Source organism: Prionailurus viverrinus, chromosome C2 (assembly GCF_022837055.1).
Source record: "Prionailurus viverrinus isolate Anna chromosome C2, UM_Priviv_1.0, whole genome shotgun sequence".
Taxonomy (NCBI): Eukaryota; Metazoa; Chordata; class Mammalia; order Carnivora; family Felidae; genus Prionailurus; species Prionailurus viverrinus.
The window spans coordinates 45,850,622-45,872,197 of NC_062569.1; the positions used below are offsets into that span (position 1 = coordinate 45,850,622).

At 40.4% G+C, this 21,576-nt stretch overlaps 2 protein-coding genes across 25 annotated transcripts in view; one reads left to right on the plus strand and one right to left on the minus strand.

Annotated features, from left to right (window-relative positions):
* Positions 1–21,576, plus strand: part of MED12L (mediator complex subunit 12L) — a 699,797-nt gene that overhangs the window by 539,320 nt on the left and 138,901 nt on the right. The window lies entirely within an intron of this gene.
* Positions 1–21,576, minus strand: part of P2RY14 (purinergic receptor P2Y14) — a 79,128-nt gene that overhangs the window by 50,140 nt on the left and 7,412 nt on the right. For 4 of the 5 annotated variants that reach the window (XM_047875192.1, XM_047875193.1, XM_047875188.1 and 1 more), the window contains exons 2-3: positions 14,380–14,554; positions 6,097–6,293 (exon numbers count right to left, since the gene is read on the minus strand). The gene's annotated coding sequence lies outside the window, so the exon portion shown is untranslated. Of the gene's footprint in view, positions 1–6,096; positions 6,730–14,379; positions 14,555–21,576 lie in introns of those variants that run through there. The other variant, XM_047875189.1, reaches the window with a different exon arrangement.

Below are 21,576 nucleotides of genomic sequence, written 5' to 3' on the forward strand. Positions count from 1 at the left end.
TATTTAAAGGAGATCTCCTTTTCTAACACTGATTCTGACTTTGTTCCCTTTTTTTGTTAACAAACTACCTGTCTCCATGGCACTAGTAATAAGGGCTGCTGCTGTATGACTCTTCATAGATTCAGTGATAACAAGACAGCTAACCTTCAATTTTAGGTTTTCTTTTCTTTGTTTTTCCCGCTAAGTTTATTTGTTTATTTTGAGAGAGAGAGAGAGAGTGCATGCATGAGCTGTGGAAGGGTAGAGAGAGAGGGAGACAGAGAATCTTAAGCAGGCTCCGCACTGTCAGCATGGAGCCTAATGCAGGGCTCAACTTCATGAACAATGAGATCATGACCTGAGCTGAAACCAAGAGTCTGACACTTAACTGACTGAGCCACCCAGGTGCCCCTAGATTTTCTTTTAATTTCAGTATACCCTTTCTCTTCCCGTTTTTCACTTCTGTAAAAATGGTGCGTGCAGAGATATTTATAGTAGGGGAAGAGACAGTGAGATCCTTATGCAGAAACATAGGTAGGCAGTTTCAGGGCCAGGAAAAAGAGAATATTAAATGTTAAGGCCAATTCCTACAATATTTAAGTGAAATTTGTATTGTTTTCCATATCCTGTGTTTGTCATCAGTATATGTAGGGCATCAGCTTATAACAGAGTTAGGACATGGATTTGGATCAAGTCCGTAAATATTGGTTGGCTTCTGATGAGATTAGGTGCCCTTCAGATCTCTATAAAGAAAATTAAAATATAATCTATATAATCTATTACATCAAATAAATATAAACAAATAAAATTAAATAAATAAAATATAATCTATTCCATTACAATATGTTCAAAGATTGTTGTTACATTGAAGATGTCAAGGCTTGTCTTGGTGCCCATTAAAATGTAAGCTCCATGAGGTCAGGGAGTCTGCTGTAGGCCAGCTCCTGAGCATCATCTAGAATCATGGTGGGCACATGGTATGCAATGAGTCTTTACTGAATTAATGAATGACTGAAATATGTCCAGAATGGGAAGAAGATTTCATTTACCCTCTGTATCAGGATGGAAACATTCCTTATTTAGAGGAAGCCTTCTATGAGCTTATCTACCAAACCATTGACCCTAGCGCCGAACTCACTGGGAAGATCCTATAAGCGATGGGTGAGTCTTACTTTCCAGCCAGGTATCTTTCCCACAGTAAAGGAGAACTTGACATATTGCAAGTCTGCTTGGGGTAAATTGTTGCTATAGTATAGTGACTATATGAAAATCAGTGCGTGTGATCCTGAAAAATTGAGAATCAGATTTTCTGTCCCAGTGACTACACCAAAGTACACAGTCTCCTTTGGGCCAAGTCTGAGCTGCCAAATAGCTGATGGTTTTTCTCTGACATCTTGAGTTCGACAACAGATGTTACGTAATTGAATAGAAGCCACCGTCCCTGTATGTTTATTTTCTTATCTGAGAGATGAAGGGTCAGAACATGATATCCGAGGCCTTTGATGCTTTTCAGAAACAACAGAAGGAAGACTTCAGAGTTGAATAAAAACCCAGCAATTTAATTCAGGCTGTGTCAAGACAGAGCTTTCAAAGGAGTCAAAAATTGATCAGATCCAAAAGTATATAACCAACATTTAACTTTGTCTTTAAAAGAACAGGTGGATTGGGAAGCTTTGTGGTAAACTTAGTTTTTCTGGGAATTAATATAGTTATTATTATGATAAAAATAAGGCTAGTAAATTAACTACTAGGTTTGTACTTTTTTCTTCTACCAGCTAGCACCCTAGAAAACTCCCCGTGGAGGAGCCAGAAGATTTAATTAAAAGAATTTTAAAGACCTGATGGAGGGAACTTAATCCCATATGATACTCAGGAAGCTGAGAATTTTATATAGTTTGTTAGTGGGTAATTTTGGGGGAAAGATAGGATCCTTGCCCCCTAGACTTTTATGAGGCAATGCATTTTTCAACATTCAGGGACTTTCTGGGTTTAGTACCAGAATGTGGCAGCTAAGACTTAGAAGCTAAGTTGACATCCCAAGTAGTAAATAGAGCCCATCCTTTACAGTATCCACTCTGAAATGTGAGGACGATCATATAATTTACTGTCCAAAGCAGGTCACTTAAGTAGGAAGTGTCCACTTAGGTAGTACAAAATTGTACTATTTACAATCAAGCCCAACCCTGTCCCAGGATGTATGGTCATTTTACCCAGTGGAATTCAAAATTGTGCAGCAAAATCACCTAGAGGGCTTGTTAAAACACAGATTGCTAAGCTTCACTCCCAAAGTTTCATAATTCAGTAGTTCTGGGGTAAAAAATTTGCATATCTAACAAGTTCCCTGGTGATGTTGATGCATCTTGTCTTGGGTCACTTTAAGAACGACTGTTCTACCTAGAAGAGCTTGGCACTCTTGCACTGATGGTGTAATTTTCATTTGAAAGAAACTCTCCTTATTGTTCAGTCATCCTCTATTAGGCAGTCTTATGCAAGTGCAGATACCCACGAGGAAGGTGGCAGAGTAAGCTCATGTTGGCATCAGCCTGTCATCTCTGGACTGGTCTGTTATTGGTATGCCAGAGACTGCCCATGCTGGCAGGTTGAGACAGCTAACTTTCATGGAAATGCGGAAACTGAATGAAATAAATGTGACTTCTGGTTTCTTACCATAAAGGCATTGGCCTAGGAAGCTTCAACACCTAAATTCACTCTGAAGGCAACAATATTCCTCTGTCCACACTTGACTTCAGAAGCATCTTAGATCTAGTGGCAAATAACCTTGACTGTTTTTTTCTTCTTTCTCTCCTCCCTCTCTCCTTCCTTCCTCCCATGCCCCCTTCTGTTTTCCAGTGGTCTTATATATAATTACATATACATTTACCTTGAGGTCTTTATGATAGTGAAAACAAAATGATGTCAGCCATATTTACTCAATGCTTCCTGTCTTACTGTGTTAAAGACTTGACATACGTGATCTATTTGAGTCCTATAGCAGTTTTGTACTGATGTTATCAGCTTTACATCAGGGAATGGGACTCAGGGAGCTTGGTGGCCTGGCCTCCTAGAAGGTAGTTACTTAGTAACTGGCTACTTAGTGTATGGATTCGTTGTTTTTTCCTTGTGGAAAGTCTTTTTGTTTTGTTTTAATTAATTTATTTACTTTTTAAATTTTATTTTTTTCATTTACATCCAAATTAGCATACAGTGCAACAATGATTTCAGGAGTAGATTCTGTAATGCCCCTTACCCATTTAGCCCATCGCCCCTCCCATGCATTAGCTGTTTTAATGTGGCACCCCCCACATTGAGTCTTCTGCCTTTGAGAGACTTTTTTTTTCCTTAATGTTTTTTTAAATGTATATATTTTTTTTAATTTTTTTAAATTTTTTCAACGTTTATTTATTTTTGGGACAGAGAGAGACAGAGCATGAACGGGGGAGGGGCAGAGAGAGAGGGAGACACAGAATCAGAAACTGGCTCCAGGCTCTGAGCCATCAGCCCAGAGCCTGACGCGGGGCTCGAACTCCCGGACCGCGAGATCGTGACCTGGCTGAAGTCGGACGCTTAACCGACTGCGCCACCCAGGCGCCCCTTATTTTTATTTTTGAGAGAGAGAGAGAGCACTAGTGGGCGAGGGGCAGAGAAAGAGGGAGACAGAGGACCCAAAGCCAGCTCTGTGCTGAGAGCAGAGAGCCCAATGCGGGATTTGAACTCATGAGATCATGACCTGAACCGAAGTCAGACACTCAACCGACTGAGATACCCAGGTGCCCCAGGAGAGACTTTAATTTCTATTGCCGCCTTTCCCCCAACCCAACTGTTGTACTCTATTTAAAGATGTCAGAGATAGGGGCGCCTGGGTGGCTCAGTTGGTTGAGCGTCCAACTTTGGCTCGGGTCATGATCTCGCAGTTAGTGAGTTCAAGTCCCACATCGGGCTCTGTGCTGACAGCTCAGGGCCTGGAGCCTGCTTCTGATTCTGTATGTCCCTCTCTCTCTGCCCACCCCTGCTCTGTTTCTCTCTCTCTCTCTCTCTCTCTCTCTCTCTCTCTCTCTCTCTCGTCAAAAATAAATAAACATTAAAAACAAATTTGAAGAAAGATGTCAGAGATAGTTTTATGTTTTAACATAACTTCCCCCTTAATATGTGTGCCTGATACTAGGTCGAACATTGTTATAGCCAGAGAATTATAAATACTATCCTCCAGGGGTGCCTGAGTAGCTCAGTTGATTGAGCAACTGACTTCAGCTCAGGTAGTGATGTTTGTGATCTCATGATTTTATGATCTTGTGATCAGTTTGTGAGTTTGAGCCCCACATGGAGCTCCCTGCTGTATGTGGTCAGCTCCCTGCTTCAGGTCCTCTTCAGATCCTCTGTTCCCTCCTTTTTCTCTGTCCTTCTCTTGCTTGTGCTCTCTCTCAAGAAATAAACATTTAAAAAATTAATTAAAAAAATATATCCTACAAATGCATAGTTGAGGATGAAAGCAGTCCAAGAGGATTTTAGGACCTGCTGATTGGTGATTGGGTAGGGTGCGGTGGAAGGGGAAGGAGCAGGTGTAGCAGTGGTAAGTTTGGGTTGATTGAAACCCTGTGGCCTTTGGGAGCTGCCATGAATGGAATACCAGTGCCTTGCATGTGCTCAAGGGCTCAGGCTCACGGTGAGATCAGCTGGATGGTCTTCATCAGGGTAGTGAATGCTCTTTACATGCTTCTTCAAGTGTGAGGTGGACACTATAATATCTCAGTCAATGGCAATTCTTTCCCCACACCCTGCCCACTTCCCCTTATTGGGTCTTCATGCTTTGAGTATCTCATTTGTGCCCTCATTTCTTCCTTAGCACACTATAATGGATGCGATAACTTAGTTTATGTGTATGTTACCAGTTGTGTATGTATGTGCATACGATTGTGTATTTATGGATTTTATTGGAGTATAAAATTTGTAGGCTCAAAAATGATGAAAGTATATTATTCTGATATTTTATGGTGAGTATATTATGTTTTCTTGTTTTTTTATAACTTATCAATGATATTTAAGTTTTGTAGTGCTAAAATTGTTTTCAAGTCTGTTTTTCTTAAGAAGAATATGTGAACTACAATGTGTGTGTGTGTTTTTAAACCAGTGTGATTTTTGATTGATTTTCTCCATAGGATTAGGTGTACTTTACCAAAAAAATTATTTCTGGGCGTACCTAGGTGGCTCAGTCAGTTGAGCATTGAACTCTTGATTTTGACTCAGGTTGTGATCTCCGGGTTTGTGGGATCCAGCCCTACATCGGGCTCCACGCTCACAGCGTGGAGCTTGCTTGGAATTCTGTTTCCCTTTCTCCCTGCCCTTCCCCTGCTTTCTCTCTCTCTTCATGAAAAGAAATAAAAACTTAAAAAAAAATATTTCTGGACTAGATGGATTGCATGAGATTGGTTGAATATGGTCACATTGTAGAATTGCCCTCTGTGTAATTTAAATTCAGAATGTTTAAAATATTTGAAATAATTTAGCTGATTAGTCATAAACCATAGTAAGTAGCATATTAACTCAATTTTTTTGCTATGCATAGGTGTTTTTGTAGCTTATAACTCTTTAAAGGCAAATAAATATCTTACTAGATATTAGTAGGGTTACGTTATGCCAACACCAACAAAGACACAGGCTTTTACCTTTATGAGTATATGTCCATACAGGTAATAACTGTGTTATCTGTGGACTCATGCAAGTACAAACAAACATTCATACTGACTTATATGTGTAGTAATAATAGATTGTATAGTTCTTAGAGGCAATTTTGATATACGTTTACAACCTTTAAAAATGTTTGTCCTGCATAAATACCTTTTAGGCACTCTCTTTGATGTGTCTTCTTCACAGAATAACCCAAATTGGAAATCCTAAGTAGTCGTCAATGATAAAGTTTCAGATTTGGATCCCAGACTCAGTATGAGCAAATATAATCCCATAGCAACCAATTATAGTGCTCAAACAAAAAGCGACTTACTAAGAATGGGGAATCATCTAGTGTTACCGGGCATTCTTGCCACCCAGCGCACAGATCATTTCTGTTCTCATAACACCACTCATACACGCTCACGTTATCTCACAGAAAATCTGTTTCCTTACCTGTCTGCAGCCCTTGGACTGTGAGTCAAACAGCATTCATTTCAGAATATGTCTCAATATACACTCCGGAGAAAGTCTGTTACACGCAGAGTTCTTGCTCATCTTGAAGAACAGATGAGAATCAGGAACTTGACAGAAACCACAAAATAATGGGTCTCCTGTCACAGCTGAATTGGTCAGTCAGAATTTACTCACTGCTGCCAGGAAATGGAAACAGAAGAGAGATGTTTGAATCTCTGTGGGTGTCAGGCTGGACTTTGTGCTACTTCTTTTCCTTCAGTGATCCAAAGTAACCCTGGCTTCCACCCCCCCGCCCCCTTCTTGAAATTTTCTACTTTTTTCAACATCACCACATCATTTGGCGAGTGAAGAGCTAGGCAACAATCTAAATAGATTTTCTTCTTAATCTTTGCCAGATCAACTTGCGGTAGTCCACGGTGGCAGCTGTGGTGGGTAAGACATGGTTCTGTCTGAAATACACTGGTAGGAGGAACTTGGCGACAGCCGCCCAGTGTAACTAGCTGCTCACAAATAGGTGGTGATTGGGGTGACCTGGAAATGCAGAATCAGCATTTGACTAAATAAGCATTTTGACATCAGTGGCCACATGTGTTAGATAAGAGGTGCTGCCGTTGTCACTTGTTCTCCACGTTAATTTTTCCATATTTGAGCATTACTGACAGATCAGGAGTAGTACTTCAGGTAAACACATCGCTTGTTGACATTTTGCTTGGCTTGTGTTGTTTGGAAGGCGAGAGGCAGGACCCACTTCCTATTTTTAGTTCAAGTTACCTGGTATAATTTGTCATGTCCTGAAGAGAGCTCCAGTACCTTTCCTATTGAACTAGAGTGTGCAGTTAGATTGAGAAGCACTCAGTGTTTGGGTGCAAAGCCCTTATCAAAGTGTGACTCAGTACCGGATAAGAAAGAAAACCATGACTTCTAATGTCCTTTATAAGACGCCTGAATACCAGGTGTGTTCACTCAGGTTGTTCTATTGCCAAATTATGGGCTCATGGTTTCGCTTAAAAAGTTCAGTTTGCTTAAAAAACGTATAGATTAGCCGTCACAATAAATGTTAGCACTTGTTTATATGCCTCTGATAAACCAGGTGCTGTTCTAGATACTTCGTATGTACTATGTGGTAAGCAGTGTCCCAGACCCTGGAGATGGAGTTGTGACTCAGACCCAGGTCTCTTCCCTCATGAAGCACGGTTTCTTTTCTTATTTTGTGCCTCACAAACGATTGGTCCTTCATACTCTCAGCAGAGGCCCCAGGGGACCCACACATGGTTTAGGGAGACTGCCCACTATGGTCTGCGTGAGGGATCCATTCTTCTGTGCCGGTCGGGGCCCATGCAGTGCTTGCTGCTGCCTGGACTGCTGGGGCTAAGAACACCTGTGTGCGTGTAGGCTCCAGGCTCATTGGCTTCAGCTGCAATGAGCTGTGGTGGGTAAATACATGGAGGTAGGGACTAGCCTTCAGAGCCTGGTTATTATTACCAGGCGCACTACAGAGCCCTTTGGATGTAAACATGACGCTGATTAAATGGATGATTTGGCACTAATAGTCTCTTAGCTGCAGCTCTGAAGACTTCCCTGATTTATAGCTGGAGGCACTGTTTATTCTCGCAGTCCCAGAAGCACCCATTAATTGTCCCCTTGCTCTCTTATGCTGCTTGTAATGGCCATGGAGTGCACTACATACCTGTTACTGAGGGTGACTGGGAGGAAATGTAGTTAAATTCATTGGACCTGCTCGTTTTCCTCCCAGTACCAGGTCTTGCAAAGTCCAAGGCCAAGTAGATAGCCCTATATAGGTGGTCATGTAATGGCTGGTAGTCTAGATAAGTGAGGTAGATGGTATGTAAGACCCAGAGGGATGAAGAAATGATGAAGTAGGGAGCTCGTGGCCCACCCATGGGGTCAGCTGCCATGGCTGGAGCTTGTCAGGGTCCAGTGTTGCCTCATCTGTGGATGAGCCAGTGCTGAGTGTATGGCGTGTTCTAAATGTGTTTTATGTGTTCCAACTCGCTGAGTTCTCACAACTCTGTGAGCTGGGTGGGTTCCATTCCTATCCCCTCCCCTGCCTTTTTTCTTAATAGATGAGGAAACAGGCACAGCAATCCTAAGTAAGTTTCCACAGTTCCTCTAGCTGGGATTTGGACTCCGGCAGAGCAGTTCTTGGATCTTGTGCTCTTGACTGTACTTTTAGGTCTCCCCCGATTTTGCACGTTGTTATCTAAATCAAAGACTTTTCAGATTAATATAAGTCTAAAAAAAACCTGACTTGTGGGAAGCCCGTTTGTGGCATTTGTCTATACTTGTATTGGCAGGTAGCAGGGCAAGATGACATGGAGAGGACAGCTGGGGACTCAAGTGGAACATTCATTGCCAAAGACTGGATCAAACCACAGATGTACACTCACACACTCAGCTTAGAAGCACTTTCTTTGTATTAAATCCTTTTACAGCCAATTCACATGGGAGCCATTTGAAGGGTAACCATGCCTGTGTTTACAGTGAGAAAATAGAGCCACAGCAAACTTAAGTTGTCCAAGCTAGTAGGTGGCAGGACTAGACTTTGCAGCTGGCCTTCAGAGCCACAGTCGAGGATTCCTTCCCCAGCCCTGTGAGTGTTTTTTAGAATCAGATGAATAGAGAACACAGATTTGTTAATTCACGAAGCATCTGAGAGTCCGGTACACCGGGACTGTCCTTGTTGGGAACACAAGAAAAGTGTATTTTCTCATCAAAAACTGCTGAGTGTAATCACACTGCATTTTAGTGTGAGATGAGGAATGCAAAGAGAGTGATGGCAGGCAGATGGCAGACTCCAGACGCCAGGGCCAGTGGTAGAGGCAGAGGGTAAGGCTTGGAATTGAGGGAAGATGAACATGTAAGCATCCAAGAAGAACTTGGTGAGTTATCTGTTCATCTTGTGTTCTTAAGACTGCATGTCTCAAGACAAATTGCCTTAGTAGAGTTTTGGGCCATAGGACCCAACTGATGGCGGCAAGGCCAGGTCTTGTGATTCATCTTTTCATGGTTGGGAGACTGTTGAAGGAAATACCCGGAGCTGCTACCTCGTCCTGCCCCCGGCCTCTGGACTGTCCCATTTGCCCTCTGCTTACCTAGCAGTTCTGATCTTTTTTTGTTGTTGTTTTGTTTTGTTTTAATGTTTATTATTTTTGAGAGAGAGAGAGAGGCGAGTGCAGTTGGGGGAGGGTCAGAGAGAGAGAGAGAGAGAGAGAGAGAGAGAGAGAGAGAGAGACGGAGAATCTGAAGCAGGCTCCAGGCTCTGCACTGTCTCTCAGCACAGAGCCTGATGCGGGGCTTGAACTCACAAACTGCAAGATCATGTCCTGAGCTGAAGTGGATGCTTAACTGACTGAGCTACCCAGGCGCCCTAGTTGTGACTCTTTTGAAGTCATTGTTTCTATATCTGACTGGCCATCAACATCACCTGGTGAGCTTTAAAAATGCAAATTCCAAGACACTGCATCAAATAAACCAAATCAGAATCCTTGTGGTTTTGGTTGAGGAATCTATATTTTCAAATGTCTTCTGGTAAATCTGAAATGTGGCCAAGTGTGAGCATCCCTGCCTTCCTGTTTTGGAGCCTCTGATCATATAACACTTGGAGGAACTTTCATCTTCTGGGCAGATGCCCTACCTCTAGACCTGTTTTTCTGTTCAGCTCACTCCAGCTGCTGGGGTCCCCTTATAAGTTGTTGCTCTGGCTTTGGACACCCATGCAGATGTCTGCCCTGAGAGCAGAAATTTTGATGATCAGAGTACCAGGAGGCTGGTGGTAATGAGGTGAGCATTCATAGACGTAGTGAGAGAGAAAGACTAGAGCAGCCAAAGAGGCGAAACCCAAGGAGGAAGGAAGGGTATCAAAAGGAGGCTTATGCAATGAAAACAATGTTGTCTGACTTCTCCTGAGGCCTTTTATATTTTATATTTTTATTTTTATAGTTTTATATTTCCGATCACTTCTCTCATCAGTTTTTTTCTCCCCTGGGTGCAAATGAATGATGTAAATCTGTTCTTATACTGTCTGCTGTTACTCCCTGTTAGCAGAAAAGTCTTAAGAGTGGAGTCTTCCTTTTTCTGTGCACCTCACTGTGTCACCTAGGTTTTGGAAACTGGCCCCAGCCATCCCAGAATGTGGAGTTACGGGAAATCTGGGCACATTTGTGGATGACTCAGCCTATTTCAACGCAGGAGTGCAGATTGGCCATGCCACCATTTTGTATTTCATTGAGGTGTACCCGGGCATTTTGTGGATATGCTTAAATGTGAAGATGATCTTGTACAGGTATTTCTCTCTTGGAATTGGAAATAAGTGTATTGTTAAGGTTTGCAAAAGTGTTTTATCCTGACAAACTATTGATCATATCATTATGTATTTTTAAAATTAGATGTTTGTTATATTCAGCACCACTAGATACCAGACTCAATACAAATATTAATGATCATATTAATAATAATAAAATAATAAGTAGGTAGAGGTCGTGTTCCCTGCTTTCAGGATTCTTGCTATCAAAAAAAAAAAAACCAAAAAGATTAAAAAAATGTTTTCTTCTGTACTGTTTGATTTATGCTGTATAATTCTGTGTTCCTGCAGCCCCTTCCCATTTCCTTTTTGGAACCCAAAGAGTACTGTATGACTTCATCCTGATAAATCTTTTTCTCAGAACTTTTCGCATACCCTCGAGATGATGGCTACTACCACCCACATTCTCACAGACACATTTACATTTCCTTTCTCCAACATTGTTTCCAGGCTGGACTCTGTCTTTTCAGGACTAAGAATGGTTATATATAAATATCCCTTGTGTATTCGTACTACAAATAGAGTGGGATTAACGTAATCCCCAAATATGTCTGTTATTGTTTCCAGTCAGTTTCCATCCAGCTTGTTGTCAGCTGTCCTTAAAAGCTGACTTTGTTTCTTCTTGGTTCCATAAATGTCCTGTTTTGTTCCTTATCCCAAAATCTTTAAATAAGTACAGAAACAACTTTATTGTTAGTGCTTTATCCCAGATTTTCCTCATTTGCTTCTTTGCATGGTAACACACACTTGTGCACTTTGCTTTTTCTCAACATGCTGTCTTGGGGACTTAATCACATTAGCCTGGTAGAAATTCCTTGTTCTTTTTTCATAGCTCTTTAGTATTCCATAATTTATTTATTTGGTCCCTATTGATCGGCCCTTAGATAAGTAAGAACATTTTCAATGAATTTATTTTAAGCATAGCAGCTATTTACTGGGTTACATCATTAAAAAAAACAGTTGGGGTGCCTGAGTGGCTCAGTTGGTTGAGCATCTGACTTTGGCTCAGGTCATGATTTCACAGTTCATGAGTTCGAGCTCCAGTCAGTTTATGAGTTTGAGCCCCATTTCGGAATCTGTGCTGACAGTTCAGAGTCTGGAGCCAGCTTTGGATTCTGTCTTTTTCTCTCTTTGCCCCTCCCCCACTTGTGCGCGCGCTGTCGCTCTCTCTCGCTCTCTCTCGCTCTCTCTCGCTCTCTCTCGCTCTCAAAAACAAATAAACATTAAAAAATAAAAGTTTTTGCTGGCAAGTGGTTTATAGTTGTGTGTGCATGTTGGGGTGTGTGAATACATGTGGGATTCTACTGGACATTGAGAAATCTATTGATAAGAATTAGAGAGGATGTTAGTAAAAGGCCCTGTATGAACATTATATGAATTTACAGAGATATTTAAAGGAAGTAGGTTTGGAAGTGGCTCTCTGAAGGAGATGGTCTTTGGTTCTTACTAAATGGCTTTTTTATTTACAAATTGGGGTGAATTTCAATCTGGGATTTAAAAACATGGTGACAGCGAGCGTACCATGGATAGAAAGTCAGCAAAGGTGGAGTGGGCCACAATGTGGAGGGTTCTAACTCTCATGCTGAGGAGGGAGGTCATAATTGAGAATGCCATGAATTTTTTGTTTTGTAGTAAAATGATTGTTGATATACTTTAAAAAGTATAACCTGGCAGGAAAACTGAGTACAGACATGGCCTTTTTGTGTTTCTCTGTGTGAAGCATTAAATCCTGCCCAAGTCAGTGAATTGGTTTAGAGTGGTGGAGTGGTAGGAATTATGCCATTGAAACATACTTAGCCGGTTTCATTTGAAAACAATGCTTTTTGTTATTTTTTAACTTCTTGAAATGAGTGAATTAGATGGCAGTTGTGTACTTAGGTCTGAGAGTTATATTGGAGAAACAGACTTTTGGTACAATATGTCCACCTTCTGGTAGGATGACAGAAGTGACAGTTTATAACATGCATTGATATACACAATATTTACATATTGTGTAGATACTCTATGAAACCTCACTTGGGGGTGGCACTAATGGTGAGTCATGTGTTGAATACCTTGTCCCAATTAGTTGAAATGCTCAAATAGATTTTCTGTGTTGCTGGTATTAGATTGTGTTTGACCTTAAGAATCAGAAGGAATGAATTTCAGTTGATGTTATTAGGAAACAGTCAACTTGGAGAACTTTAACTGTTAAAAGAAAACAAAAACTTTGGTGCGTGTATTTCCTGTTCTCTGTATATCTTGGAAAGATAATGAGGAAGTAGAAGAGGGCATTTTTTTTACCCCATCTCCGCTTCTCTGCAATGCACCATTTCTGATAATCATCATTCTGCTTCCGTCTGCCCTTAAGACTTGCCTCAGTGGTCACTTTTCTGGAAGTGTCCCTGATACCTTGGTGGTGGTAGTATTCATCCCATGTGGCCTGTGTTTTTAAAACCTGCCCCAGCTAGCATGGGCTGTGGCTGTACTTGCTGGTTTGTTTGGGTTGCCCCAGTGCCCACTACCATAGTAGGTGCTCAGAAGTGCGTATTGAGTGAATGTGTGTTTCTAAAATATGGGGAGGCTGAGACTATCCACTACAGGATGCTCTAATTCTATAGGTAAAAAGTTAGCTGATGTAATTAATCTAAAACAAGGACTGTGACTATTTTTAATAATATTATCCTAGGGGTATCGTGTAAGTACTTGCTTCTGCATGGTTTTGAACTCCTTTTTGTAGGTTTCTGAGCCCCTGAACTGTATATTGATTCATCCTAGGTCAGGTGATTGAGAGGATTTATAAGACCATGTATTTAGTGCTGTAACTACTCAGCTCTTTAGTAAATTGTTAGAACAGGTTAGGAAAATGAGCCTTGAGAAATCTTGAGGGTGGAATCATCGAGCAGGAATGAGACTTAAGAATGTAGAGAATTACTTCATTTCTGTTAGATAAACTTTCCCAGAGTTCTGATAAACCGATTGTACTTGCTCATGCTGTGTGTGATGTGTGTGGGAGGAGCTCATCCTAGCCAGTTTAGGGGAAGGCTTTGTGGGTAGTCTTCAGAGAATTTGAGCCTAACTGAAGTCAGAGGAAGTGTTGTGGGTGATCGCATGCAGTTTCTTTTTTCCAGTTTTCGCCCAAAGCGTAGGCCACACCTGAAAGTATGCCGTGTCAGTTTCTCTGCCCAGCACACCAATGTTAGCTGAACATATTTGTTTGTCCTTCTGGATTGTGTGAGGATTGTGTGATTGTCCCTGGCAATTTAATTTCCTCAGCAGGAGGACTGAGAAATTCTTTGTGGTTTTAGGCAATTCATGCTGTAGAGAGCTGCATATCTCTTTAGTTAATAATTTGAGCACAGCAGTGATTCTCCCTCTGTTTTGTGTGGACCAGTCGGCATAATCATAACAAAAGAGTCAGTGTGGCCAAGTTTCTGTGTTTTGTACTTGCTGCTACCCTATGATCCTCAAGGATCACTAGGCGTGTTAAATGAGGACATTTGGCTAGGCTCCTGTGACTTCATCATGACCTGAAGGCTAGTTTGGAACCTCTGTTCCTCTCGAACAGGGTGGGGCTTCATCAGCCTCTTTCAGAAGCCTTACAGACTTCCTGCAGGTGGCGTTGATCTGATCCTGCTGTGAAAGTTAGCTGACACCTGGGCCCTCTTGTGGCTCTGCCTCCTGACCAGCCTGTTGAGTGTCTCCATGGAAGCCTTTGCCTGAGAAGGGCGAATGCAGCCTCTGTCTCAAATGGGTTGAAATCCTCCCAATCATAAATTTTGCTCTTAATAGTTGATAGTGCTAAGAAAGATACATGGTGGTCTTGCTGTGAAAGAAAGAATTTAGACTAGAATTAGATAATGTGTTCCTTCATTCAGCAAAAGCAAACAAAAATACTCCATTTGGGTAGGCTATGTTCTTTCTTGTGGCATTATGCAAAACTGCTAGCAACAAATACTAACCTAGAAAACATCATCCGCACTTCCAGGAAGCATCCATTAGAGAGTTTTTGTTGACTCCAGGGGTTCAGTTTTCGTTAGTAAACTTGGTGGAAGAAGCTTCATGTTGGGGGCTTCTTGTTGATGTGATGACTGGATTCCTTGAGTTCTTTTCCCTTGTCCTAAGTAGCTTGTTTAACTAAAATATAAAAATCATAACAAAATCATAATGTAGACACAAATTTTGTTATGTGTCACTAGCATGGGGGCCATATGTCCTGGTTTGCCCACACTGTGCCTGTATACACCTGTTGTGTCAGCTCCATAAGTGAGACTTAAGCTCTCAAAAGTATCCAGGTCTTGACAGTGAGTTATATGCTCATCTTAATTATGAGAGAATGAAATGATCAAATAAGCATGATTGATGGGCTTCACTTAACATCCTGTTCTCTCAATAGTTTTGTCTTTCATGTTTATTAGATAAATTATTGGAGCTTTGGTTGAGAGACCGTCTCAACTTAAAACCAAGCTTTATTTGCAGTATTGATGGAGTTTATTCCTGTTAATTACATTTGGTGGCATAAATAATCAGCAAGGATTTCGGTAGTATCAGTAGTAATCTTGAGGTATTTCGTTTCAGTATTGAGCCATGATTAAGACCAGAGCTTCTGGAATCACATTGACAGAGTCTGGACCCAAGAAACCGCATTTTTGAACTGTGTGACCTTGGAAATATTATTGAACCTCTTCATTTCTAACATGGGGGTAATGCTAGGGCTTCCTTGTGTTTTGGGGATGAAATGGGTGGATTTAGGACTAAGAACAGTGCTTGGTGCATAGGGAGTACCCAATAAATGTTAGTTTTATTTCATTAGAAAATAATTATTCAGTGTTGGGGCACCTGGGTGACTCCTCTGATTGAGCATCAGACTTGATTTTGGCTGAGGTCAGGATCTCAAAGTTCATGAGATTGAGCCCCATGTTGGGCTCTGTGCTATCAGCACAGAGGTTGGGATTCTCTTTCTCCCTCCTTCTCTGCCCCACCCTTGCTTGCTCTTTCTCAAAATAAATAAATAAACTTAAAAAAAATAACCATTCAGTGCTAAAAGTACTAGAAAATAGTTTGCATGGGACTGGGAAGGAGCAGAAAACTCAAGGCCTCAAGCAGTAATGCCATTAGTTTAAAGTCCTGGCAGTGGCTGATTTTCTTCCCTCAGTGTGACACACGGTTGGGATTCAGGTCTTTCTTGCTCCCAAATCTTTGCTTGTCCCTGAGACCACACAACCTCCCTCTGGGTCTGAGCTAAGCTGAGTGCAGGGCCAGGTGGGAAAGAGACATGGACTGGCCATATCTGAGGGTGGATGGGCAGAATTGGGTGCAGAGTTGTTAATGGGAGTGAGGGAAGGAGGGGCTCGTAGGATGACTCTGATTTCTAGTTCAGGTGCCTGGGTGGGTGGTGGTGCTGTTAATTGAGTTTAAGGGTAAGGTGCCTTCCTGACATGGGAGGAGAAAGTGATGCAGTCCCTGTAGCTGAGTGGACTCCTGGCTTCTAACCTGCTACTATCCCTTCACTTCCCAGCCATGTTTCCTTAAGCATGTCTTAGTTTCCTCATCTGTAAAGTGGAGATAATAGCTACTTCTTGTTGTGGGAGGTAAAAATTTTATGTAAAGTCCTTGGGACAGTGACTGGGTAAGACTTAGTCATCATTATTATTATCTTTATTTTATTTTTTATTTAAAAATATATATATATATATTTTTTAATTTTTTTTTCAACATTTATTTATTTTTGGGACAGAGAGAGACAGAGCACGAACGGGGGAGGGGCAGAGAGAGAGGGAGACACAGAATCGGAAACAGGCTCCAGGCTCTGAGCCATCAGCCCAGAGCCTGACGCGGGGCTCGAACCCACAGACCGCGAGATCGTGACCTGGCTGAAGTCGGATGCTTAACCGACTGTGCCACCCAGGCGCCCCTAAAAATATATATTTTTAACATTTATTTTGAGAGACAGAACGTGAGCAGGGGAGGGGCAGAGAGAGATGGAGACACAGAATCCGAAGCAGGCTCCAGGCTCTGAGCTGTCAGCACAGAGCCCGACGTGGGGCTTAAACTCATGAACCAGGAGATCATGACCTGAGCTAAAATTGGCTGCTTAACCAACTGAGCCATGCTTGCAACCCTTTATTATCTTTATTTTTTTAATTTTTTAAATTTCTTTTCACTTTAGGATTTCATTTATTTGAAATGTGTACTATAAGATTATCTTTCAAGAGAAAAGACAGGTAACACATGTTTTTGTACCAGAAAGTATCCATGGTAATGTATTGGTTACTACTTATTATTATTACTCAAACAATGACCTAGTTTAAGTGAGGTAAAATATAACTAGTACATACTAAGCACATAAAAGTGCTCAATAACATTCTTTTTTTCCCCCACTGTTAAAGAATCTGCTATCTATCTACCTATCTATCTATAACTTTACATCCAAATTAGTTAGCATATAGTGCAGCAGTGATTTTAGGAGTAGATTCCTTAGTGCCCCTTACCCATTTAGCCCATCCCCACCTCCCACACCTCCTCCAGTAACCCTCTGTTTGTTCTCCATATTTATGAGTCTCTTATGTTTTTCCCCCTCCCTGTTTTTATATTATTTTTGTTTCCCTTCTCTTCTGTTCATCTGTTCTGTGTCTTAAAGTCTCCTATGAGTGAAGTCATATGATATTTGTCTTTCTCTGACTAATTTCACATAGCATAATACCCTCCAGTTCCATCCATGTAGTTGCAAATGGCAAGATTTCATTCTTTTTGATTGCTGACTAATACTCCATTGTATATATATCCCACATCTTCTTTATCCATTCATCCATCGATGGACATTTGGGCTCTTTCCAAACTTTGGCTATTGTTGATAGTGCCGCTATAAACATTGGGGTGCATGTGTCGCTTTGAAACAGCATATGTGCATCCCTTGGATAAATACGTAGTAGTGCAATTGTTGGGTAGTAGGGTAGTTCTATGTTTAGTTTTTCGAGGAACCTACAAACTGTTTTCCAGAGTGGCTGCACCAGCTTGCATTCCCATGTTATCTTTATTTTTAACCTGCTATTTTAAGGGTATCTATGGGGTATACATAGCTGTCTTTCAAATAGCATTTGCAGAGAACATATTAGACTTCGAAGTAGGCCTTTTTTTTTTTTTAACGTTTGTTTATTTTTGAGTGAGAGAGTGAGAGAGTATGAGCAGGGGAGAGGCAGAGAGAGAGAGAGAAGGTGACACAGAATCCAAGGCAGTCTTCAGGCTCTGAGCTGCCAGCACAGAGCCCAACGTGGGGTTTGAACTCATGAACCACGAGATCACGACCTGAGCCAAAGTTGGATGCTCAACCGACTGAGCCACCCAGGTGCCCTCAAAGTAGGCATCTAATGAAGCTTGCATATAGACTTGGAAGAGGTGAGAATAAAAAAAACCTGCCTTATTATTTATGACTAATACCTTATCCCTCCCAAATTTGTTTAGGCCTTGTTGGTATCTCAAAACCTGGGTTTTTTATTTTGCTTGAAACCTTGGACATATTCTCTCTGTGCGCTGATGGTTTAAGAACCTGGATCAGGGCTCTCAATGTAGGCAATACTACACAGGAGGCCAGTTTGTCAAATTTGGAGTTGTTGTTATTGTTGCCATTGTTTTGTCTCAGTATTGGGTGGAATGTGATTTTAGAAAACTATCACAGGTTAAGAGACCGAGTCACATTCATTATACTAAATCCATTAGCTCTGGTTACACATGCTGTGTGTTTGTCTGCGTATGTGTGTAGGTAAACAAGTCCAGAGTGTTATTGGAAAGTCTCGTTTATAACATTTAAACTCAGACATGGAACAGGAGGCTCTGGGAAATCTGGTGACTGTTCTGGTCCCTTGTTCATAAGTTAGGCTGATTCAATCAGACATGCAGCTCACTGCTGAGAGATGCTGTGGAGACTGTCCACACCTCAGCCACTGGGTATTCTCTGGCATCATTCAGAAAGAAATTGGCCACTTCACTTATATTAAGAACGTTTGCCTATGAAACGGTGTGAAATAAAGGAATTTCCAATTTAAGTCCATATCTTGAGTTTTTAAATAAGAAGGAAAAAGTGTGTGGTCTAACAGCTATGTTATGCCATTTTTGTCATTTTAGATGATTTCTTATCATTGTGGTTTAGAAGATAAACTGAGAATATTCAAAATGTAAGTTGCCATTTGAATACCTGAATTTCTTAATGAATTAAAAATTTTACAGACAGGTCTTATTTCTTCCACTTCAACTCTACTAGGATTTTGTGTACTTTTGAAACTAGAGAAAAATTATTTTTAATTAAAAAATTTTCTGTGTGTCAGTTGGGAAAGAATAGTCAATTTTTGTATTTTTCCTCCCCATGAAATTCATGTGTATTTTACCGTTTACTGTTGGCCTTTTTACATCTCTAAGACAGCTTCTTGTAGGTCTTAATTACTCTTTTCAGACATTTCCATTGTACATTTTTCTAGGCAGCTCTGGGACTGTTTTGTGTGTGTGTGTGGTGGGGGGGGGGGGTGGGGTGTGCGTGTCCATAGCACTAAAGATGACTCTAGGGAAGGCCTGGCACTTTTTATACATGCTGTATATAGGACACAGGTTTTCTTCAGTTGTTTAATGAAAGTTAACCACTAGATGGTACTAGAGGGCTGGGGGGGAGGGGATGTTAAATAATTGCCTCTACCAGATGCTTGTATTATGTTGAAATTTGAAAATGTTGACTTTAAGAAATATTTGCTTTCAAATTTTATTGAATGTTGAAAGATTATTTTATTTTTCATCATGATACGTGTACTCTTTAAATCCTTACCTCCTATGTCCCTCATCCCCCCAACCACCTCCCCTCTGGTAACCATTGGTTTGTTCTCTGTAGTTAAGAGCCTGTTTCTTGGCTTGGCTCTCTCTTTTTTCCTTTTGCTCATGTGTTTTGTTTCTTAAATTCTGCATATGAGATAGATATTTGTCTTTCTCTGACTCACTTATTTCACTTAGCATTATAGTCTCTAGTAACTTGCCCTTATTGTTGCAAATGGTAAGATTTCATTGTTTTTATGGTTAATATTCCATTGTGTATATATACCACATCTTCTTTATTCATCTCTTGCTGGACACTTGAGCTGTTCCCATAATTTGGCTATTGTAAATAATGCTGCAATAGACATAGGGGTGCATGTATCCCTTTGAATTAGTGTTTTTATATTTTTGGTGTAAACACCCAGTAGTGCAATTCCTGGATCATAAAGTAGTTCTATTTTTATTTATTTATTTATCTATCTATTTATTATTTATTTATTTTTAATTTTTTTTTTCAACGTTTATTTATTTTTGGGACAGAGAGAGACAGAGCATGAACGGGGAGGGGCAGAGAGAGAGGGAGACACAGAATCGGAAACAGGCTCCAGGCTCTGAGCCATCAGCCCAGAGCCTGACGCGGGGCTCGAACTCACGGACCGCAAGATCGTGACCTGGCTGAAGTCAGACGCTTAACCGACTGCGCCACCCAGGCGCCCCTCTATTTTTAATTTTTAAAGGAAGCTCCATACTGATGCCCACAGTGGCTGCGCCAGTTTGCCTTCCCACCAACAGTACAAGAGGGTTTCTTTCTTTCCACATCCTCACAAACACCTGTTATTTCTTGTGTTTTTGATTTTAGCCATTCTGACAGGTGTGAGGTAATGCCTCTTTGTCCTTTTGATTTGCATTTCCCTGATGATGAGAGATGTTGAGCATCTTTTCAGTTGAACGATTATTTTAAATATCCTGTTGCACAATTTTTTTCAACATTGTATGTCCCTAATTCCCTAGTAAGTATTTACTAATTTGCTAGCTATTGTCTTAATGGCTTTTAGTCTGAGGGAAACCAGTATTTATAAAATTGAAATGATCCCCAAACCTTATTTTGTACTTGTTTTCTGATTTTCTTTCTGTAATATATCACTTTTCGTTATTTTTTCCTAGTAGATCACATTTCCTTGTGGCAATCATACATTTCTTTCTGTTTAGGCTGTGCTGTCTTTGGCGCATGAGTGTGTGTGCATGTGGAGATACAATTTTGCCTTAGCTATTTAATACAAATTTATAGATTTTCATGGTGACTATTACCTTGATTGTTTCGCTGAGAAAATACTGGAATACAATCTGGAAATGAGAATTGAATAGTGTAAATAGTTTAATGAATGTAACAGAGTTAGTAATAAACACACCAGAAGATTTCCTACAAGATCAGTTTCTTGAATGTAAGTTTTAGGAACTATAGAAATATTTGTTTTCAGAAAGCCTCTGAATATGTTTCTCATCTGCATAAAAGGAGAATTAACTATGTTATTTACTGCAGCCTGAGAGAATCCTGAAATACTGAATATGATCCTGAAACTTTATGTAAGAAATTCTAGATTTCAAATAATTTTCAATTAATTTGTAAAAACAGCCAAATCTGATTCTTGTTTTCTTCAATATTAATGTAATTTTTTAATTAATCTCTGAATCTTGCACAATATTTCATATTATTCCTATTGATGTTTATCTTCCTAATGTAGATGATTCATTCTTGGTTGGCCTGGAAAGTAATTTTTGTGTCCACGGTGTGGGTATCTATGTAAAATAGAAACATGATAATATTGATTTTTTTGTAACATGACTCTTTAAAATACCTGAATAATGCTTTCTTGGAATTTATTTTCCTAATCCTGTGTGTTAAGATGTCCCATTGATTTACTAAGATCATTTTAGAGAATAAAACCATCATCACTTTAATGTGCCCACTAACTATACAGCAGTCTTATTTTAGAAACATTAGAATGCGATTGAAAATATTTTAAGTCCTCTTAGAATTGAGGTCTGAATTAGAGGATTAAATAAACTCTGGGGTAGAGAAGTGTTTGTTAATTCCAGAATGCTAAATGGAACAATTTGATGCTATTAAAGATGGTAGGTTTTTAGTATTTTGGAGGATTCTGTGGTGACCATGGATTTAACAGCATACACAATTACAGTGAACGGGGTAATATCATTTTGAGGTTTTTGACTGTGAGTTGTCATATAGTGGAGAGAAATGGGACATGGGGAGGACAAGACACATTATTCTGAGAAAATTTTCACAACCATAGTGTTGCTCCTTTTTATATAGCATAACTGTAACTCAACCTAGACATTATGGGGAG